This window comes from Lathyrus oleraceus, chromosome 5 (genome assembly GCF_024323335.1).
Source record: "Lathyrus oleraceus cultivar Zhongwan6 chromosome 5, CAAS_Psat_ZW6_1.0, whole genome shotgun sequence".
Lineage (NCBI taxonomy): Eukaryota > Viridiplantae > Streptophyta > Magnoliopsida > Fabales > Fabaceae > Lathyrus > Lathyrus oleraceus.
Window position 1 is genome coordinate 410,199,526 of NC_066583.1, and position 12,059 is coordinate 410,211,584.

Sequence of the window (12,059 nt, forward strand, 5' to 3'; positions counted from 1 at the left end):
TTAATTGTCAATAGTTAGTGTTAGTAGTTAGTGTGCCATAAGGCAAATTTAGCGCTATGTTAAGCAATCGTAATTGAACTTATGTAGAAGTCACAACTATCTGAGGCCGGTCAATAATAATGTAGGCAACAAACACAAGTTAGGAGTCTTGATTAGTGAACCACGTCCCAACAACTTGCCATGCCAAAAGGAGAAGAGAATTGATCTTGTATTGGTTTAAGCCTTATGCATGATTTAAAAGACAACCTATCCTTAATGCAAAGCCATTCACTTGATCAATTGATCAAGATGAATTAGATTTGAATCAAGGAAGGTTAAATCCCTCTAATCAATGCTAACTTATCAACCTTCAACTCATTGATCAAAAAGAAAAAAGAAGAAGAAGAAAAAAAGAAGGAGATGGATAAGAGAAAAGGAAATGACAAAATAAAATGCATTAAATGGAATCAAATGTATCAATCCTCATATGTTGACCAATAACATTGAAAGTCAAGGTCAAACAATCAAAAACAGAAGTGAGATGAAGATTGGAAGTCAAGAAAAAAATAAAATATTTTTGGCATTTTTTAATATTAAAAACAAACTTGAATTAAAATATTAAAGAAAGGTCAAACTTCAAAATCACTTCAAATCAACCTTGAAAGGTCCAAGTGATTTATCCTAAGTTCAACAAGGTCAAACAAAGTTTGACAAAAAAATTCAGCATTTTTAAAAGTCAGAAACTATTTTTAATCAATTAAAAATGAATAAAAATAACATAATTGAACTAAAATCTCAAATAAATCTCAAATCAATTCAAAAATTGATGAGAATATTTTTCATAGATCCATCATCATTCAAATAGGTTAGGAAAATATTTTTGCATTTTTTGAATATCAAAAACTATTTAAAATAAATTAAAAATAACCAGAAAAGAGAAAATTCACAAAAATATCAAATGACAAAATAAAAAATATTCAAAATCAGAAATAGAAACTAGAATTTATTTGGGAAATAATGCAATTGGTCCCATATTTTTTGGATTAAAAATGAAGAAGATATTAATTTTTGAAATAAAATGGAATTAAAGAAAATAAAAGGAAAATAAAACAGAAAATAGAAATGGAAAAAAGCGTGACCGTCTGATCTAAGCTCATTAATTGAGCTGGCAAATCATGAGGCCAAGAAGCGCGCGCCTATGGTGATCCACGGTCAATGCGTGCACATGTGAGACAAATAAAAGTCATAACAAGCAACGCTCCTGATTCAATCTGGAAAACAGATCACACGGCCAGGATTTAAACTGGGGACGATGAAGCCACCGGAGCCACCGTCTTCTCCGGTGAGCTTCCAGATTCCGGCCAAAATGCAGAACTTCAAAACTTAACCAAATCAAGCGATCTATACATCAATAGAAAGCGGGGATGATGTACATCATCCCTGTACCATCTATTTCCATTCTAGATCTCTATGATTTGAGAAATCAGAGATGGAAAAATCTGGTGTTCATCATGAACTCAATGAATTGCAAAAAATTAAAAGCATAAACATGATGCCTCTATTGAGAGGACTTCAGCCAACACACAATCACAGCCAATAGGTCAAAGGATTAGGAGAATCGAAGAGAATACCAGTTGGAGTTCAAGTTTGAGTTCTGGTGATTTGAGCTTGAAACCTTGCTTGCTTTATCAAAACAGAAGTTCAATGAAGTGTATAATGAAGGTCTAGAAGCATTAGATTTATGAATACAACCAGATGTAGTTGAATTCGAGATCTGAAAATTTTAAGAGAAATGAAGCTTGCTTCTTTAGTGATGGTTGGGGAATAAATTCTGTAGCATTTCAGGTTGGAATTGGGTCTCTAAATGGAGGGAATGAAGCATGTATTTATAGCTGAATTGGCAAGGAAAGGGTGGAATGATCCGTGTGCATAAACTTGGATACCACTTGCATGGGCTTGCATGATCATGCACAAGGCCCAAAAGCAAAGCCAAATGCAAGCTGAGTTCAAATGTCAAGGGTTTGGACGTGTAATTTGCTCTGATTTGGCTTGTGCAACAAGGTTTCAACATGAATTCCACAATTGAACCTAATCATTCAACTCTTCGAAAATACAATTTAGAAAATCCAAGCATAGGCATATGGGTAATGGTTGGAAAGGTTTTTGTATGAGGAAAAAATGTTATGTTGGTCAAAAATCCATTTGGAATGTGGAAATGTATGAAATTTGAGTTTAAAGTGTGATGTGCAAAACATGCCAAGGCAAGGTTTCTAAAATTGGCCAACTTTCAAGCCCTTCTGTTTTGATGATGCAAGCTTTAAATGAAAAAACCTCCAACATCAAAGTTGTATATCTTTTCAAGACAATCAACATGGACTTAAATTTTGCATCATTTTGATTTTTGATGAAGAAGTTATGGGCACTTGAAGTTGGACTTTTTTTACTTTTAATGCCTTTGGCCAAAAAGGACCTATAATGTCTTGCATTATCACACGAGTTTCCTTTGAGATTTTGAGATTTTGTTCAACATAACATTTGAATTAGACATCTTAAGATTTCCAATGCATTTGATCCCACCTCAAAATCATAAAAAATGAATGAGTTATGTCCTTGGGAAGTTGACCCAAAATTAGGGTTTCAGTCAAAATGACCTATAATGTATTGGAGTGGAAGATGGTCTTCCAAGCTTGAAATAAATTTTTTATGAACATGAAAGTTGTTCATATTTTCCTTAAGAACATTTTTTCTTTTGGAACCATCTCCATTTGACCAACACATAAAAATTTAGGTCTCAGTGTATTTCAAAACAGTCAGATGATTTGACTGATCAACTTTTCAAGTCCACAACTCATATCTTGATAAATTGATGATTGAGGATACTCAAATAAGTTCAAATATGCAGGAAATTATGAATTAAAGAACTTACCTTGATTATATTTGACCATGGGCTGTGGTTGCTTCATGAGCAAGGCATTGTGGTGCACAGATGAATTAGGGTTTCTCTGGGGAACAAACCTTAAACCCTTTGACTTGATTTGATCAAACATGATGAATTGAGATATTAGGGGGGCATATTTGATGGATGATAGCTTTGGGAACCATTACCATGCTTGCTATCATCTCCTCTTGGCCATGCATTTGTACCAATGACCTCCTTGAAGCTTTTGACCTTGTGATTGCTCAAGCTACAAATGAAAAGATGTTAGTAACATATTTTTGTGCTTTTTGTTTAGTGAATAAAAATGAGAAAAGCAATGATATACAATTCAAGCATGCTTGGTGATCACAAATCACTCACAAAGAGTCCCACCCAAAGGCAAGGGGAACCAAGATGCTCAAAGATCCTTGAGGCTATGCAAATGCAATGTTATGACGCCATGAGGGATCTTAGGGACAAAATTGGGGTCTTACAGACGCCCATTAAGGATTACCAAAATTGGAAATCATATGTAGAACTACTTTTCGACCAGGAAGTGGTATTCGACCAGCTGGAGATGATTCGACTGGGCAAGATTAATAAGGATCAACATACAGTTGAGATTCCAGAAAAGGGTCTCTTAAAGACGGTTGAAAATGGTTTTCAATCAAAGATTCAAAATTCAAATAAGGGAGGGAACTTCGCCCCCATCAGAAACTGTTAAGAGCACACGTGGAGCATAGTGGATAGATACGCACATGCAAGGCGCCATGTGTCTCGACGTGATTGAAGAACCATTAGAAATGGTTATCTCAATTTAGTATAAATATAGGGTCTTAGTGTTAGAAAAAAATGTGTGTCAAAGTGTGTACAAAAATCTGTAAATTTACCAAGTACTCGTGTGAAGAAGAATCGTAAATCACATAATCTATGTTTGTTTACACCATTGTTAGTTACTTCAAAGCAATACAAATTTATCTTTACTTTTTTTTAATATACTTCCTTACTTCTTCATTTCAAACGCTCTCCCTTTGCTATGTCATTTAAAGTCTTAAGATTTCCTTATTTTCAATATTTATGTTACAATCTTAAGATTTCCTTACTTTCAACATTTACTCCGTCAATTACAAGTCCTTTACAATTTCTCTCGTTCATATCACCCTTTTTATTAGTTTTCAAACTCTAATTTTGCGCTTATGATTGGAGCTTTCGTTACTACCAAAATTCATTTTCAAAACGGTTAGCACATATCCTAGGATCAATCTTATCGATCATGTAAGTAACCAAATTTAGAAATTTGGAAGATCAACGGTTGTTTACCGATTTTCAAGGTAACCATAAATATACTTAACATTGACCTTGTTTGAACATTAATATGTGAACTTCCAAAATAAAACCCAAGACACTACTTGAGTCAAAATGAAACTACTTAAGTCATAAACTACTTAACTCATACAATACAACCAAAATAAGTCATAAACTACATAAGTCATACAATATAACCAAAATAAATCATAAACTACTTAAGTCATAATGAAACTATTCTTGAGTAGGTTGAAGAGCTTGTGAACTTTGAGCAATTTCTGTTTGCTTTTCTTTGGACTTTTTTGTTCTCTTTCCACCTTTCACTTTCTTAGTCTTTTGTGACTTATTGCCACCCTTTGAAATTTCTTTGTCAATTTCCCTTTTTCCTTTACATCTCTTATTATGTCCCATAACACCATATTTTGCACATGTGGCAGTTGAAAATCTCCTTGGTAGTTTGTGGGAATTTCTAGATTCATCATTCATGTTGTTCCTCTATTTTTTTGGCCTGCCTATGGCTCTCCTCATCACTGGTGGTGCCATTGTATTCAGGTCATCTATATGACACAATTGTGGTTCATTGGTTGGATACACAATGTTTGAGTAAGTGTCAATAAATGTAGATTTCCTAAACAAAAATAGAGCAAATGTCCATAAACAAAATAAACCAATTATACAAAAAACAAAATAGAACAAGTATACATAAACAAAACAGACATATAACACGCAACAACATAATCCTCAGGTTGCTTCTTGATCTTCTATATGCAGGAAATTATATGGCAGAAAGGTATACCAGATAAGTCCCACTTTCTGCATGAGCAAACTTCCTTTTTCAGATCAACACAATAAGTTGCAACGCTATTGGTGACACCAAATATTGATATGTCATCATCACCATGCCATGCGGGACTCCACTCTTGTGCTTGCTTCTTATTCTTCTTAATAACCAGCTGAATTTTAGGATATATGGATCTAGTGTAACCATGTAACAACTCCTTATGACTTGTCATCCTCTTGGTGATGTAATGCTTGATGCCTTCCAATAGAGGGATAATAGGCTTCTCTCTATGCTCCGATATTTCCCTATTGAATGCTTCAGACATGTTTTTCACTTGTAAGTCACACTTCAAATATGTTCTAAAGTGTGGTCTGCTCCAATGGCATGCAGAAACATCTAACATATCTTTCCATGCATCCTCTTTCATTGCCTTCATCCTCAACATTTTTCTTTCCCATGCTGGAACTGTTGTTTCCCTAAACACATGTCTTTGCAAACCCTGTCTTCCAAGCCTCTAAACATACATAAGTTCTTTCAAACACATGGTTGTCATTACTATTAGCACATTGTATTGCATCAGTATTATTAGGATTTGATTTCAATAACTCTTGTCCATAACTTCTCAATGAATTGTTCAATACCGGCCCCTTGAACTAACTTCATTGCTTTCCTTTTTGCCCTGTATGCCTGATCATGTGATAGTTTCAGTCATCATCTCTCAACAGCTTCAGCTCTGAGGCATGATGGTTTCATATGAGGACTATTGTCAGCAGTCCTCATGTGAAACTATCACATTGTCTTTGCACTCCTATTGTCAGCAGTCCTATGGCATGTATGATCCTCAATTAAAGTCACAACTTGCGAAAAATGGTTGCCAATCCTCTTGCTAAATCTCATGCAGAACTTACAACCATCAGTACATTTAACCACAATCCTTTTGGAATCATTCTTCTTAATGAATACATTCTTCTGATTTTCCATGGCATAATCCTTGACAACATCCCTTATCATTTCTTTGTTAGTAAATATCATCCCTAACTGAAACTTCATTCCCTGACCAGACTTGTAGGTAATGTACTTCATTCTCTCATCCCCATCATCACTCCCTAGAGGTGTATATAAATGGCCTGAATCCTCACTCTCATCATGAACCATCTCAACCTGGTCTTTCTTATTTTGGCAGCTAGAAACCTCACCTAAAGTCTCTTGGGGAAGTACCTTAGTCCAATCCATCTCACTCTCCTCGGATTTCTTCACTAAATTGAAATTCACTATCCTTAAAACTACCTTCACTTGCAACATAATCATCATCAATATCAGTAGTAAATTCTTCAACAACAATATTAGGATCCATAATGACTTCTTCAGCAACACCATTAGGATCAGTAGTAAATTCTTCAACAACAACATTAAGACCAATAATGACTTCTTCAGCAACACCATTAGGATCAGTAGTAAATTCTTCAGCAATAATATTAGGATCAGTAGTGACTTCTTCAGCAACACCATTAGGATCAGTAGTGACTTCTTCAACAACAACATTAGGATCAATAATGACTTCCTCAGTAACATCCGCCCTTTTAAATCCAGTGCATTGTACATCATCTTCAACATCTAGTTCAACATCTAGTTCACTATCATAAATAATCTCAAGAATCCCCACACTATGCTCCACATAAACATCTATTACATCATAGCCTACAATATCTTTTGAAGATTGCAGTACATCCTGATCGTTGTTCAAGGGTCTAAGACCACGAGAAAAACTATATGCAGGGTTCCAATACCACAAGCACTTTATATTTACATAACCCTCACTCTTAATCATATCCCCTAATTCGATGTAAGACATATAATCAACATCCCAACTCCAGTTCATCTCATTAACTTCCCCATTTACATACCACTTTATAGGTGTCTCAACTAATTTTCCCCTATGATGTATTCTCAACTTAATCTTATTAGTCATAGCAGACCTGGATTTTTTTGTGACAAAAATGGAATCTAACAAACATAAACTAACACCATGGACCACAAGGATACAACAATACTTTAGCAAAACTAAACTAACAGGACCAAAAAGACAACAATACATACCTTACATAATATTTGACCCTTTCATTCCTCTCCTTTTGACTTCCAGAGTTCTTCATATTCGTAAAAACTCACCTCTGAAACACAAGTTCACAAATTCCGGCATGTACAAAACGCACACTTGAACAGTAGAGGTGATTCGGAGATTAGGGGTTGCCAAAAGGGGATTAGGGTTTCAATTTCTAAGAACGAAGAAAATGCATGGATGAATTTCAATTTCTGATTTTATAAATTGTTTTTTTAATTTCCAAAATATTTTTTAATATTTCTTACAATCCAGCTGAGAATTAAAATAGTAAGAAATGCTGACATGGATCCAAATAGTACTTGTCGCGTCATTAATGAATTGATACATAATCAAAATTGAATAGGGAACCATGCAAATCCAAACACAATCAAAATTAAGGGACCAAAATCATAGATTTTGTAATAGGGGAACCAATTGTTTAAAATGCTCAAACAAAAGGGACAAAAAGTGCATTTAAGTCTTTTTAAAATAATTACAAAATTAATATTCCATCTGTTTTTTTAAATGTCATTTTTTAAATAAAAAAATATTTCTTTTTAACTGTCACTTGCAAAGTTTAACGTAATATTAATTGCACTTTTGTCAAAATTAATCCTAAATAATTATTATAGAGAGAAAAAATAAAATAAATAATAATAAATAATTAAAGATATTATATATAAAAAAATATTGATTGAAAAGTAACAATTTAATTTTTTTTAATATTATAAAAAGTTAAAAGAGATTATCAATTTTCATATACCTACGATAATTTTCATATGATAAAAAAAAATAAGCCATATTTTTAAATCTGATACTACCCAATCAAATCAATGGGTATTAGAAAAGTCAAAAATAGCAAATAATTAGGGACCTGCGACTATTAGTGGAAAAAATGATAGTAGTATTTAGAACCATTGAATTACAAATATAGGGGTAACAGTGCTTTTCGCTTAATTGGTCTTGAAAATTAGCGAAGGAGATTCTGTTATTTGGCTCTGCCAATTCCATACAAATTGAATTGAGTTTGCTCTGCATATTGATTAAGCACTTTTGTTGGAGTCCTGCTTCCAGGTGATATATTCTTTCATTTCTTTAATCAATTTAACTCCACTGCTCAATTGTTTCTGCATTTTTTGTTTATTAATTTTATATGCATCGGTATGTCATTGAATGTCAAAATATATATAAACATGAGATATGAGATTTTTGACTATCTTAAACACTATTGATTTTTCAGAGGAATATTACAAAACTATTTTCAAGAATGGGAGGAACGGAAGAAGAAGTTAAACATGGAGAAGAGGTTGAGGTTGATAAGAAGGATAAGAAGGAAAAGAAAGAGAAAAAGAAGAAGAATCCTGGAGATAAGAAGGATCCTGTAATACTTAAGCAAAAGCTTGAAAAGTTAGATTCCAAAATACAGCCTTTGGTGGCTAAGAGAGAAGAGATTTTGAAGCTGCTTAATGAACTTGAAACCAATCCAACTCAATCTCCTGCAGCTTCTTCTTAGATTAATTGTTGTATATAATAAGTTTTTTTTAAATTTATTTTATGAGTAGAAAAGTCCAATTTGTTTTTACAACACTAGTTCGCACACGTCACTTGCACTCTACAATGTGGTAAATAAGAGTGCTTATTTCGATGTAGTGTTCATATTATAATTAAAGTTATACAATTGTGGAGATATTATCTGATTTAATTAATTTTTCTTCTGTATTGTATAATTTTCCGACTTAATAAAATGAAATCTATATTTTTTTTAATATATAAATCTATATTTTCCAACTTAATAAAATGGTTATCCTAAAATTTTTATTTTCATTTTTGTCCCTCTTATAATTTAGGGACGATTTTTACGATTTAACGATATAATTAACGATGATTTTAATGATGATTTACTTTTAACAACGGTTTAAATCGAAATATGGATGTAAATTTTTAGAATAATGATTTTTTAAAAATAAAATTTTGATTATTAAAACTAAAATATGAAATATTTAAAAATATCATAAATATATTTAACACTATAATTTAATTAAAATATCATAGATATATTATCCGTTCAAATGAACAATGCTAAAATTATTTCAAATTTTTTCTCTTCATCATTAACTTTTATATAAATAGAGGCATTTTTATAAATATAAATATAGTAAGAAAATGTATGTTTACAAAATGAGTGTGACTTATAGGCAATGATAGGTGGACAAAAGACGAAACAATCATCAACTCAAGTTTTTTAGTAGATAATTTTTAAAAAAATTATTTAAAAGTTATTAAATAATTTTTAATGAATTAAACATTTTTTTGAAAAAAAAGTAAATAAGGATTGTTAGATTATATATTTATGAATTTTTAATTCATATAAATTATGCCTATAAAATATAATTTAAATAAAGAATTACCTCATATTAGCAAGATACATAAAAAATAAATTTTATTAAATTTTATCAAATGAGGTAATATTATTGTATCCTATTAACATATAAAATTTATCAACTTTCAACATTTTATTATAAAAATATCCAATATTATTTTATAAGAAATGAAGTATGCCATTATGATGTCAATTGATCAGGTCTTATATTTGTATAATAATATTATAAATTATTAATAACTCTTTATTATATATTTATATAAAAATTTATTATTAAATTAAAAAATATTCTTATATATGTTATATCTATAAAATTTTATAATAATAAAAGATGTTTTGATATGGCAATGACATACATCAAAGTTAACTTGATTGTTAAAATTTGTAAGACCATATATATATATATATATATATATATATATATATATATATATATATATATATATATATATATATATATATATATATATATATATATATATATATATATATATATATATATATTATCTCTAAATTTGAGATCTCTAAAGCCTCTACTAAAAAGTGAAACAAAGAAATATTTGATAATATGCATCATAATGTGACCAAGGCTAGTGAGAAGTGAACATAATTCAAGGATTAATCAGTGATATAGGGTACAATGACTTGCTTGGTCCGAAAGAAAAGAAGGTTCAAGGTTTAATTGATACGGCCCTCTTCATTTATAAGATCAATTTTATAGGGATAAAATGAGTTTTTTTATCGAGATAACCCACATTTTCGAAAAATTTCCCAAAATACCCCACTTTTCAGGAAAATTTCCAAAATATCCCACTTTTAGGAGGAGGCGTCAATTGGATTGGCGACCCCTCTTAAAAATTGCAAGGAGGCGCCAATTGGATTGGCTAGGGCACCTGCCCTAGCCAATCCAATTGGCGCCTATGTGTAATTTTTAAGAGGGGTCGCCAATCCAATTGGCGCATCCCTTAAAAAAGCCTCAAATGAAAAACCCTCCAACATGAAAGTTGTAGATCTTTTCAAGACAATAAATTTGGATATAAATTTTGCATCATTTGGATTTTTTATGAGAAAGTTATGGGCAGTTGAAGTTGGACTTCTGAGTTTTTCAACTGTAATCTGACCTATAATGTCTTGCATTATTTCATGTGTTTCTTTTAGAGTTATGAAATTTTGTCCAACATAACAACTGAAGTAGACATCTTAAAGTTTCCAATGCGGTTGGTCCCACCTCAAAATAATTAAAAATGAGTGAGTTAGGTCCCTGCGAAGTTGACCCAAAATTAGGGTTTCTGTCAAAATGACCTATAATGTCTTGCATTATTTCATGTGTTTCTTTTAGAGTTATGAAATTTTGTCCAACATAACAATTGAAGTAGACATCTTAAATTTTCCAATGCACTTGGTCCCACCTCAAAATAATTAAAAATGAGTGAGTTAGGTCCCTGCGAAATTGACCCAAAATTAGGGTTTCTGTCAAAATGACCTATAATGTTTTGAAATGAATGATGAGCTTCCAAGTTTCAAATGGATTTTTGATGAACATGAAAGTTGTTCATATGGCGACTGTTGTTAAAACTTGAATAGAGGCACCAATTGGATTGGCTAGGGCAGGTGCCTTAGCCAATCCAATTGGCGCCTTTGTGTAGGTTTTAAAAGGAGGCGCCAACTCAATTGGCGAGTCCCTCATAAAATGCCTTTTTTGTCTTATAAATAGATGTGTTGTGTGACCTATTGTTCCACAACTCATATAATCATTTGGCTATCATGTTTGGTGTTCGTCGCCGATACGGTAAGGTGATTTATGCGAGAGACAAACCTCAATTGGTGATGCTGTTTTGGAACATCACCACGTTAGATCAACTGAAGAGGGAGTCGGTTCGATGGTTAGACGGGAAAATACCAGAAGGGGGAAAAATCAGAAATATTGAGAGACTTGACAGTATCTTTGGTTGGGTGCGAATGAAGACTGATAAGGATGCTAGGAAAATGATGTTCGGTCGAGACGACATTAATTTGATTGTTGTAATCAGTTAGAATTATTTATGTTTTCAGATGTTTTGTACTGATGTTGGTTATGAAACTCGTTGTAACAAGAACTTAATGATATATAATGATTGATTGTTACAGAAATACAATGTTACAAAAAGCTTAAGATCTAGATAAAATGTTACAAAAAGCTTAAGATCTAAATAAAATGTTACAAAAAGCTTAAGATCTAAATAAAATGTTACAAAAATCTTAAGATCTAGATGATGCTCCTTGATTGGGACAGTTGTTTTTGTTGTGTCCTGGTTGACGACAGATACTACATAATCTTATCATTTTATCTGTGGAATCCATCTCTGTTCTGATACGTGTGCTGTTTGGCCTTCCTTTCTTCTTTCTACGCATCTGTTCATTGTGCCAAACAATATCTCCTTCATATGGAGGCCAGTAATCCTCCATTGGTAGTACTGAAAAGCGTTGACTATATACATTCATGATGGTGTTGGCCTTGTACACATCAGATAAATGGGTGTAAGCGTCTTGACGAGTATAAGCGCATGCTGCAATGACATGGGAGCAAGGTATGCGGAAGGCCTAAAATTTTCCACAT

General features: G+C 32.2%; 1 long non-coding RNA gene across 1 annotated transcript; it reads left to right on the forward strand.

Moving 5' to 3' along the window:
- Positions 1–7,936: 7,936 nt before the first annotated feature.
- Positions 7,937–8,715, forward strand: LOC127085143 (uncharacterized). Its single transcript, XR_007788960.1, has 2 exons — positions 7,937–8,157; positions 8,324–8,715. It is a non-coding gene; the product is annotated as an uncharacterized LOC127085143 (long non-coding RNA).
- Positions 8,716–12,059: the final 3,344 nt, after the last annotated feature.